We start from the raw sequence: 11,879 nt of genomic DNA, 5'->3' as shown, positions 1-11,879 counted from the left end.
TCAACCATGCATATTATATTTACATGCTTTTTCAGTCCAACACCCCTGTTTTTCTGTCTTAACAAACAATACCTCGTCCAAATATGCAACCTGTTCAATAAACCTTGCAATGGCCAGTTCTTCACAGAATTGCATGTTGGTCACTAATTAGTCTCAATAAGCAAGCTTTAATGCCTTTTACCTTTCAGTCTCCTGGCTGGCACCTTAAAAAGTAACCCCCCTCAGTGCTATATAGACAAAAGGATTGGGGTGTTTGGCTGTTACACAATACTGGAAATGAAAATGGAAGTGTTGAAATCCACTCTACAATTTTTGTTGTAGTTTGTTGTAGGAGCGTGATTCCTAGGAGTTCCCAGTCGGGAGCAAGCCGAGCTGTGATATTGTGTGATGTTACGATGGAGTTCCAAGGCAGTTTGGTGACAGCTAGAGCGTCTTATTACCAAGAGGACAGTTTTCTTTGTTTTGTGTCAGGATATAAGCTGATGTTCACGATCACATCGAGGTGTTTGGTGCCTGGCTGGCTTTTATGGCTCTGCTCGTGGTTCTGTTCTGTGTGAGATGGTGGGGACTGGGTCTTGGTGCTCACCCAGGGGCTCAATTGTCGCCAGGGAGCCTTCTTCCCCTGTGCACGTCGTGCCTTCAGAAACATTCAATTCAATTCAATTTATTTATATAACGCCAAATCGCAACAGCAGTTGCCCATTTCCACCGCAGTCCTTACCGTGTAGTTTGTCCAATTAGGCAATTTTCTTTGGATTCCTGGTAGTGGCTTTGGGTGTCACTCTTCTAAGGGACCAGTGGGTTAGGTAACTGGCCACCCACTCCCAATGCCATCCAGTCTTTCCTGGCTGTCCTCCAGTCTTCCCTGGACGCCAACTGCTCTGTTCACATTGGTCACTGGGTTACCAGAACTTCAGTAAACGTACAGGTGGGTGGAATTTCCTGCTGGGCATTTCTGCCTGTCGCACCTCCTCAGGTGCCCATGGGTCAGCTGTAGGGTAATCAGCCAGGAACCACCATTCCTCAGTGTTTCACCCCTTTAATCCTGGAACGTTTCCTGGTGACAAGAATTTACTAATTATTATATATACTTTTTTTAATCAATGATTTATGAATTTTATATATATATATATATATATATATATATATATATATTTTTTTTTTAACCAAAGTTATCAATATATCACAACCCTTAATTCCTATTGTAAGACACTGTGATGCTGCCTCTTATCGTACTTCAATTTGGTTTCTATTTCAAGATTGGTAAATGGTACATGTTGAATACAGGAAGTGCACAAACAACTGTATCAGCATTTGATGTGAAATGGACCTTTTTGGACCTTTGGAACTGTGAATTGTAACATGTGATGTAGTCCAATGTAACCTGTATGCATGTTCAAAATAGAATTTAACCATTACCATAGTCCAGTACATTTGACTAAAAATAATCAAATTGGCCCAACATAGTAACAAATAATAGGAATAAATTTTACTTAAAATAATCAAAGTGCCTTGCTTAACATAGTAACAAAAAACAACTAAGCAAGTATTTTTTACCTTGTTTTGAAATATTATATCCTCTGAAACGTCATCTGACCAAGATATTTTAGGCTTCCAACTTGGTGGGAACACAACAAAATTGTTGGTACCCTTCGTTCAATGAAAGAAAAACTCACAATGTTCACAGAAATAACTTGAATCTGAAAAAAGTAATAATAAATCAAAATTATATGAAATGTAACCAATGAACGTCAGACATTGCTTTTCAACCATGCTTCAACAGAATTATTGAAAAAAATAAACTCATGAAACAGGCCTGGACAAAAATGATGGTCCCCCATTACTTAATATTTTGTTGGACAACCTTTTGAGGCAATCACTGCAATCAAGCGATTCCTGTAACTGTCAATGAGACTTTTGCACCTCTCAGTAGGTATTTTGGCCCACTCCTCATGAGCAAACTGCTCCAGTTGTCTCAGGTTTGAAGGGTGCCTTTTCCAATCGGCATGTTTCGGCTCCTTCCAAAGATGCTCAATAGGATTAAGGTCAGGGCTCAGAGAAGGCCATATTAGAATAGTCCAGTGTTGTCCTCCGAGCCATTCTTGGGTGTTTTTAAGTGTGTGTTTTGGGTCATTGTCCTGTTGCAAGACCCATGACCTGCGACTGAGACCAAGCTTTCTGACACAGTCCAGCACATTTCTCTCTAGAATGCCTTGATAGTCTTGAGATTTCATTGTAGGCTGCACAGATTCAAGACACCCTGTGCCAGATGCAGCAAAGAAGCCCCGGAACATAACAGAGCCTCCTCCATGTTTCACAGTAAGGACAGTGTTCTTTTCTTGTTCTGTTTCATTTTTTCATCTGTGAACATAGAGCTGATGTACCTTGCCAAAAAGTTCAATTTTTTCCTCATCTGTCCATAGGACATTCTCTCAGAAGCCGTGTGACTTGTCAACATGTAGTCTGGCAAAGTCCAGTCTGGCTTGTTTATGACTTGTTTTCAACAGTGGTGTCCTCTTTGGTCTTCTCCCATTAAGTCCACTGTGGCTCAAACAACGGCGGCTGGTGCGATCTGACACTGATGTTCCTTGAGCTTGAAGTTCACTTTTAATCTCCTTAAAAGTTTTTCTTGTTACCATTCGTATTATACATCTCTTTGATTTGTCATCAATTTTCCTCTTGCGGCCATGTCCAGGGAGGTTGGCTACAGTCCGTGGATCTTACATTTCTGAATAATATGTGCAACTGTTGTCACAGGAACATCAAGCTGCTTGGAGATGGTCTTATAGCCTTTATCTTTAAAATGCTTGTCGATAATTTTCTTTCTAATCTCCTGAGACAATTTTTTCTTTGCTTCCTCTGGTCCATGTTGATTGTGGTACACACCATGTCACCAAACAGCACAGTGACTGACTGTAGTCCTATCTATAGGCCCACTGACTGATTACAAGGTTGTAGACACCTGTTAGTGGACACACTTTTTTTTTTAACCTTTATTTAACCAGATTAAAAAAAAAACCCATTGAGATCAGGATCTCTTTTACAAGGGTGACCTGGCCAAGAGGTCAGCAGCACACGTCACACGTGATAAATTGTACAAATCTAGGACGTGACAATAAACAATGTATATGAATATACATACTTTGTAAAGTGCAGGTGATTTGTGATAAATACAGTACATAAAAGCTATTTAAAACAAAAGCACTGTTCTGTGGTCTCACGCTCTTTGTCCAACAGCAAGGACCGAAAGGCTCCAAAAGGGATGAGTTCTGAGACCTGTAAAAAATTTGACGCTTTGGGGGCTGCAAAACTGAACGCTCTCTTCCCCAGTTCAGTTCTGACACGAGGAACAGAGAGATGGAGGATGTCACAAGATCGCAAGGCCTACTGACTTTCAGTTCTCTGGAGTAAAGTACTTAAATATGTTGGGACTAAGCCAAGCAGAGCCTTATAAATCAGGATCTGCCAACGTGTATACCTAGGAGCACTTAAAGAGGGCAGTCCTGATTTCACATATAAGTCACAATGATGTGTAAGACGGCCATCACCAGTGACAAACCTCTCACTTTGAATTAACATGTCCCTTTGGTCACATTATTTTCAGTCTTTTCTCGGGGTACCACCATTTTTGTCCTGTTTCATGACTTTATTTTTTTCAATAATTCTGCTGAAGCATGGTGGAAAAGCAATGTCTTACGTTCATTGATTACATTTCATAGAATTTCTATCTTTCTAAGTTATTTCTGTGACCTTTGTGAGTTTTTCTTTCATTGAACGAAGGGTACCAACAATTTTGCCCAAGTGTGGAATAGGGGTGTTTTTCACCAACCATTGCGGAGAGCATTAGAGATGTAATACCATTCAGCCTTGCAGTGTTCAGCCAGTATTAGAGCAGACAATCATGTCAATGAGACCATTGCAGCCTTAAAGGATGGTGAATCTTTTTCAGAGGATGAGATATTTCTTCAAGTGGAAAGATACCCACAGCTTGCTGGAATTTTAGAGTTTGGTTTGGACAAGCTAAATTCTGCAGATGCTTTAAAATGGAGTGTTACAGGGAGTAAATGCACAATACAAAATAAGTCAAATTGCACTCTTTGCCATTGTGAATAAATTATAATTATTTTAAATACAGTTGTTCCTCATTTTTCACGGTTCATTGGTTCCAGACTCGACCGCGGTAAGGGAATTTCTGCAAAGTAGGATTGAATATTAATAAATGTAATATTTTCATAGCTAGAGCTTAGGAAACCTGTTTATGGCTTTTTAAATATGTTTCTTACCATTATTAGAGCCATGTAGATGTGAAATGTATTCTTTGTTTATGCCACATTGCTAATGCGCAGGATACGGGATCACTGCAGGGACACAAGAGACCGCCACGGCTGCAGAGCATGCTAGCAAGCTAACTAGTTAGCCTCCGATTTATTTATTAAAAACTTAAAAAAGGGTTGCAAATGAAGTGGGGAAGAAAGAAAAAGTGAGAAGCTCACAAACTTACCACTTCCACTCGGAATAGGAGAACCTTTTTGCCCTCTATCATGTCATTACCATGCCATGGCCGAGTACACGCAGCGTAATGTAATGTACGTTTAACGTCATGTCTTCTCAACATTTTGAGTCTTTGCTGACGCCTACTGGCCAGAATACAACATATACCTTGTGTTTTAATATTTTTTGACTAATCATGGGCCATATTCAACTACGAAACAGTGATCATTTATTAATACATTTTTTAAAGGATGAGGGAGCATGACATAGCCGTGACATAGCGAGGCACATATGTAATTGTTTCCCATTTGCTGATGCCTTTTAACAGCAGGAAAACAGACCACTGCAGCAAAGTAGAGACTGTTGGGTACAATCCTGCAGTCACTGCAGTCAATATTGTATCACAATAACTTCATTTTTGTGTAACCTCAAAAATTACTGTCATTTCCGGTCTATAAGCTGTTACTTTTTACTTAAACTTTGAACCCTGCAGCTTATACAGTGGTGCAGCTAATTAGCTGCCATGGCTCCTTCTTAGCCATTGGTCAGTGAACTGCTCTGCTGGGAAGAAATGTATAAGGGGAAGAAGTTAAATAGTTGTTTTTATTTTAAACTCGTTTTGGTACTTGTCTTGTATATTTCTTAGCTACCTTTTGAGTGTTAAGATGCTGTGTGATGATATTAGCCTTCTATCTGAGATGACACTTTGAGTCCTGTGATTTCCAATGGGTTTCTCAAAGCTCATGATTGGCTCCTGTCAAATAAAGAGCTGCCTGGTCCTCACTGACTCGTCCGCGCCACAATATGTCTTGTTATGACATTTATGTGCGGCTTGTATATGTAAAAATCAGCTTCTATCTCTAAATTTAGTGGGTGCGGTTTAAACAACAATGCGTCTTCTAGACTGGAAATTGGTACACTGATGCCAGAGCCACAGCGCCATTGTTGAGTTAGCCAAATTGTGAGCAGCCCAGATTGAGAAGTGCATCCTGGCCGTTGCCTGGTCTTCTTTTTCTATGAGCCGTACTGTATTGCATTAGACAGTTTTGTGTGCCACCAAACCCAGAAAAAACAGAAAAAAATGTGACTTTGGAGGCATATTATACCCAAACATGTTGACTGGCTTCCAAATGCCAGATAAGATGACTGAGAAATCAAAGGTCAAATGAAATGAACACCCAGGGAGTATAGTTCACTATAAGTATATCAGTCCTAAAGATTTTAAAGGAATGTTGTCTTCTGGGGGTCGAGGAGGTGCAGACCAAATATCAGACTGCTTGGTACATGCACTGCTTGGTGCATATTTGATGGATTTTTTTGCTTATTTATTATTTTATCTTTGCTTTTGGAAGCTATACTCCATTTGGCTGTATCTCAGTTGCATGAGCAGATATCAGTGAAGGCCTTTCGGCTTTGGTAGAATAATAAGATGATGATGATGATAATAATAGTAATAATAATAATTAGATGCCTGCGGGTGGAGCGTGATTCCTGGTAGTTCCCAGTGCCAGGAGAAAGTCGAGCTGTGACATTGCGTGATGCTACGATGGTGTTCTAAGGCGGTTTGGTGACAGCTACAGCGTCTTATTACCAAAATGACAGTTATCTTTGTTTTGTATCAGGATATAAGCCACGAAATGCTGATGTTCACGAGCACATCGAGGTGTTTGGTGCCTGACTATAATAAATCTCTCCGGGACACCTCATGCGGTTCAGCTCCATGTGTTAGAGAGAGGAGCAGCACGCAGCAACAACGGAAGAGTGCTGAGAGGAACAAATGAGGATTGGATGTTTAGATGCTACTTGCAACTCAGCGGTAAGATGCCTATATCTATAACAAAAGTTATCCGTTCACTTAGAGTGGCAGAAAAAAAGTGAGCTATGTGATAGCTTTGCTTTGTGCCCTGAACTCCACTATAGAAATGTGTTTTCTACACTTCCGTTTGTTACAATGTGCAATGTGCCCATTGCGGAACCTTTCTTCATATGTTGCCTTGACTTCGGCTGCATTGTCTTTTACATAATCACTTTCATTTCTTGTATATCTGTAATGTTTGAGCGCATATGCTAACTGGACTAATACATGAACTGTCTAATTGCTACGTAGCAATTTCACTGATATAATACTCAGGTTATGTACAGAACTATTTAGGAATGATGTGTAATTATCTTTATTGCCATATTTAATTTAATTCTGAATTATTGAATGATATCAACTACTTGATATAACTACTTTGGGTCGTGACCGAAAGAACGAGATTACGGATACAAGTGGATGAAATGAGTTTCCTCTGTAGGGTAGCTGGACTCATCCTGAGAGATAGGGTGAGGAGCTCAGTCATCCAGGAGGAGCTCATACTAGAGCTGCCTGGGAACGCCTTGGTATCCTCCTGGTGGAGGTGGCCGGGGGCCGGGAAGTCTGGGATTCCCTACTGAGACTGCTGCTCCCGAGACCCGGACCCGGATAAGCAGAGGAAAATGGATGGATGGAACTACTTTGGTTGCCTGTAAACGTTGAAACTGCGAATGTGAAATACTAATCTACTAATACTGATATATAGGGCCGCATGGTGGCCTAGTGGTTAGCATGGCCACACAGTCAGGAGCTCGGGAAGTTCTGTGTTCGAATCTCCATTGGGCATCTTTGTGTGGAGTTTGCATGTTCTCCCTGTACGTGCGTGGGGTTACTCTGATTTCCTCCCACAGTCCCAAAAAAACATGCATGTTAGGTTAATTGGCGACTCTAAAATTGTCCATAGGTATGAATGTGAGTGTGAATGATTGTTTGTCTATATGTGCCCTGCCTCTAACGCGCTTATAAACATATTTTGTATGTTTATAGTAGGAGGTAGATCTTTGGGACTTGGTCGTTTTAAAAGTAGCTCGCAGGCTGAAAAAGTGTAAGCACCCGTGGTCCAGAGTATACCTCTCCTCTTACCCAAAGTCAGCTGGGATGGGCTCCACAAGTGATATAGAAAATGGATGGCTGGATGGACAGGTGATAGGTCATGTCAGGAAAGCTGTGTCACATGTTTTTGAGGCCAAATGAAAAGGCCATCTGCATACATGGAATATGAACAGCAGATTTCCCAGCCTGACCTTCTGTGAAAGGACTAAAGGTTAAATGTTGGGTCATATTGTATATACCAGCAGTCACACGATAGGCTGCTTTTTTTATAACTAAAAAGGCATTTGGAGAGCACATGTTCCAAGGCTGTATTGAAAGTACGGTCCCGTCTAATGCAAAATGGGCTTTTAAAAACAGTAATATGAACCTGTTCTTGAACCTCACTCCTTAATATTATGTTTTATGTAGACCTGTCAAATGATTACACTTTGTAATGAAATTAATCACAGCCTTCAAATGAATTAATCATGATTAATCACCATTTTCATTTACGTGTGATTTGAACGTTGCAAGCACTAAAGCCCGCTATCTTCCTGCTCTGAGCATTTAAGCTGCGCTCCAGGTAACACACATGCTCACGAGCCTTTGTTAAGTGTTGGTGGTGTCATTTGAGCCAGTTGCAAACGGTCCTTTTAGTGAAAAGACGTTAAAGTGCAGTTCGAATTTGAGGATGTGCAAAATAACATGGTGTGCCAGCACAAAACAAGTGTCGTGATCAGTTCAGCAAAAATACATTTTTATCCACAAATCAAACAATTATTTGAACAATAAGTGTGTGAAAAGGTTTTCAGTACATGGTATATCTCGGACCTGGATGACAAGTGAAGCAGTTTAAAAATCAAGCAAGTCCATTTGCTCTGAGTCAACACTCACTCACTAAGTGTAATAATAGGAGAACCATTTATTCTGTAGACCACCCCTCTGCCTGGGCCAGTACATCCAGTTGGCCATTAAACAGTACTATCATACTGTATCTGGTAGTCTTCATTGTGGGCTGAATTTCCCCATGCAACACAACATGGGCTTTCGCTTTATGCCACACTCTTGTCAGTAGATATGTAGCTGTCTAGTTGTGTGTCAGACGGACGGCACCTTAAGTCCACTATCAAAGTCCTTCCCCTCCCACTTAAGCTTGACCAAGTCGCCCATTAACATGGCACGCACCTCGTGGTGGCGTAGCAAGCGAATAGCACAGATGCACGGTGCATTCGCGGAGATCCGGTCTTTACACTATTGGTTTTTTTTGGTCATTTCCACAGCCAGGTTTTAAAGTGTGATTAAATGACATCTGCTTTGGTTCTTGTGGTTGTGGCGCTCATCAGAGGAATAGAAAAAAAAACACTCATGTACTTTAAATACAAACTTTCAGTTTTTTTTATTTTGTGGATTACATGTCATTGATGTCTAAATTTTTATGTATGGACATTCAATTCACCCATCCATTTTCGATACCACTTATATACACTAAGGTTGCGGGTGTATGCTGGAGCCTATCCCAGCTGACTTTGGGCGAGAGGCGCCAGCCAATTGCCGGGCACATATAGACAAACAACCATTCACATTCATACCTATGGACGATTTAGAGTCTCCAATTAACCTAACATGCATGTTTTTGGAATGTGGGAGGAAACCGGAGTACCGGGAGAAAACCCACGCACGCAAGGGGAGAACATGCAAACTCCACACAGAGATGCCCAAGCGGAGATTCAAACCCAGATCTTCCCGATCTCCTGACTGTGTGGCCAACATGCTAACCACTCGGCCACCATGCGGCCATTTCATTCATACTTTACCAAATCAAATTTAATAAAGAAAAATGTTGGTAGAGGATGTTTTTCTCACAGAGGCAGAGAATACTTAATGTTATCTCCTGTGTCTTCAGGTATCATGTTACATATTAAAAGTGTCTTTTTTTCGAATATTCTGTCAATTATTAAACCGGTAAGCTTTTATTGTATCCATGTATTTTAAAATATTACTTATTTCAGCTTCTTATGACTCGTTATTGGTGTAAACAGTGATCCGGAATCTAATTTTTATGCCAATATTGGCATAGATTTTGATCAAATGTCAGAGGAGCACTGACATATAGATAAGTATCCCGGTTCCCCGCGCGCACATTGCCGGGATTGGAACATACTAATACAGGGGTCACCAACCTTTTTGAAACGGAGAGCTACTTTTTGGGTAAAGATTATCAAGAAGGGCTTGATACACACTTCTGAAATAGCCAGTTTGCTCAATTTACCTTTAACTACAGTATATGTTATTATTCATTCATTTTCTATGCCGCTTAATCCTCATTAGGGTCGCGGGTATGCTGGAGCCTATCCCAACTGACTTTGGGCGAAAGGCAGGGTACCCCCTGGACTGGTCGCCAGCCAATGGCAGGGCACATATAGACAAACAACCATTCACACTCACGTTCATACCTATGGACAATTTAGAGTCTCCAATTAACCTAACCTGCATGTTTTTTGAATTATTAATGATATAATTAATAAACAATGATATTAATCTATGGGAAGAGACTGATCATGTTAATGACTTCTCACAATAAATATCAACAATGACCTAATAAGAAAAGAAACAGATAAATATCAATATGCAACACTTTTTTTTCTATATTTTCTCTATGTGCAAGTGTTTTTCAAATTGCATATTTTCATGTGATCACTTCTACAACAGTTATAGGTAATCACAATGTCCCATTTTCACTAGCCACTAACATTTTTTCACAATTCATGAATTACTTTTGACCATGTTTGTGCAAATAATAAATGATGTAAAACATCACAGACAGTCTTCCTACCATTGTATTTGCCCCCAGTTGAACACCGGCGAAAGTGGAGATTCCAATCTCGCCTTCAAGTACGGTTTTAGCAATTACCATCATTGCTTCTTTGACAACCTTCCCATCTGAAAAGGCCTTTTCTTCATCAAGAGTTGTGTAGCTCAAAATGAGGCTTTGTTTGCTTTTTGGGAGTTTTTAATCTTGTGTCTCGTCTTGTGAAAACAGATTGTTCTTTGCGCAAAGCTGCTTTTAACTCTTTCTGCTTTTCTGTGGGTAGTTAGCAAGGAGTTGAGAGTTAAAACAGGAGTGCCGACTCGGCATCCACTTCTGTATTATGGCCTGAATAATAATTGGCTGCCATGATGGTAAGCAGAATCCAGACACATTGCATTGTAAACAGCTATCAGTTGCTCTAATACACGGTCCAAAATACCAGATTTGTCATTTTTCAAGGTCGCCCAAAACAAAGACAGGTATATGTCATAAAAAGGTTGTAGATTTATAACACTGGTTGTTGTAAATAAACAGGACTTTGGATAAGACTTCAAGTGTATATTATGTGGGACTCCCACACAATATAGCTTTAAGCTAATTTGTTTCTAAGGGTGATTAGTTCAGTTAATGACAAGTCAGTGATTTAGATTATAGTCTATCAAATGTATTAACAATGCCACTACTGAAATAAATGTTGAATTGTGTAAATACTGCCAGTTAAATAGCCATTTAAGATAAGTACTTTTAAATCAACCACACTTGCAGGCTAACGCATAGAAGTAGTTGTGGAAGAAATAAGGAAGTGATTGAGTTGTAAGCACATTGCTCGTAACGCTCTGCTATATGGAAAGGTTCTATGCAGTTTTTTCGCCCACGGGACAGGAGTTTGACAATCGCTTATTTGGCTGATGTTTGGAAGGCTTTGGCCAGATTTGGTCTGCGGGCTGGCTATTGAGGACCATTGAGTTACTTAATCTATGACTATGACTCATGTCAATAGTATAACTATATTGATTACTATTTTTGTAATTTGTGGTTGGATTGAGATATTCTGCTCATCGCTAAATAAGTAGCCGAACAAGGAAATCAAAATATTTCAAAGACATCTCATTAAACATACAACTCATATTTATTTGACAGTATAAATCAAAACTATTATCTCGTACAGGCAATTTTTTTAGTTCAGATCTGTATGGGAGCTCATTAGGTTCTGTACGAGTGTATACTGTAAGTCATTCTTTGCAGAGGCAATTACAGTTTTAAACATCATCATAAAAAACATCCAACTTCCATAGAAGATGACCGCGGCACGTGATTTAAATTTCTCAAGTCGGATGATATAAATAACGTGTGTGTGTGTGTGTGTGTGTGGTGGGGATGGGGCAGGATTGTGCTACATTTCAGTAGAATGAAGTCATGAAGGCCACAGCTAGTGCAGTACATGAAGTGCCAAAGATGATAAATAACAGAACAGACTATGTCGTAAAGCCAGTTTATAGTTTCAAATATCGATCTGAGGTTTATTAACTTGGGACATGACCAGACCATGTGGGTGACAACAGCACAGTGGTAGAAATGTTGCAAAGAGACGATCTTGAATCTTAAATGAGTGACAAGAATGGACAGAAATGTCATTGTCGTGCAAACCCTGGCTGTGTGCAATTGTTGGAGGAAAGATAAGAACGTCCGCGT

Source organism: Dunckerocampus dactyliophorus, chromosome 7 (genome assembly GCF_027744805.1).
Source record: "Dunckerocampus dactyliophorus isolate RoL2022-P2 chromosome 7, RoL_Ddac_1.1, whole genome shotgun sequence".
In the NCBI taxonomy this organism is placed as follows: Eukaryota; Metazoa; Chordata; class Actinopteri; order Syngnathiformes; family Syngnathidae; genus Dunckerocampus; species Dunckerocampus dactyliophorus.
The sequence above is the reverse complement of the archived record's forward strand: the minus strand, read 5'-3'. Positions refer to the sequence as shown.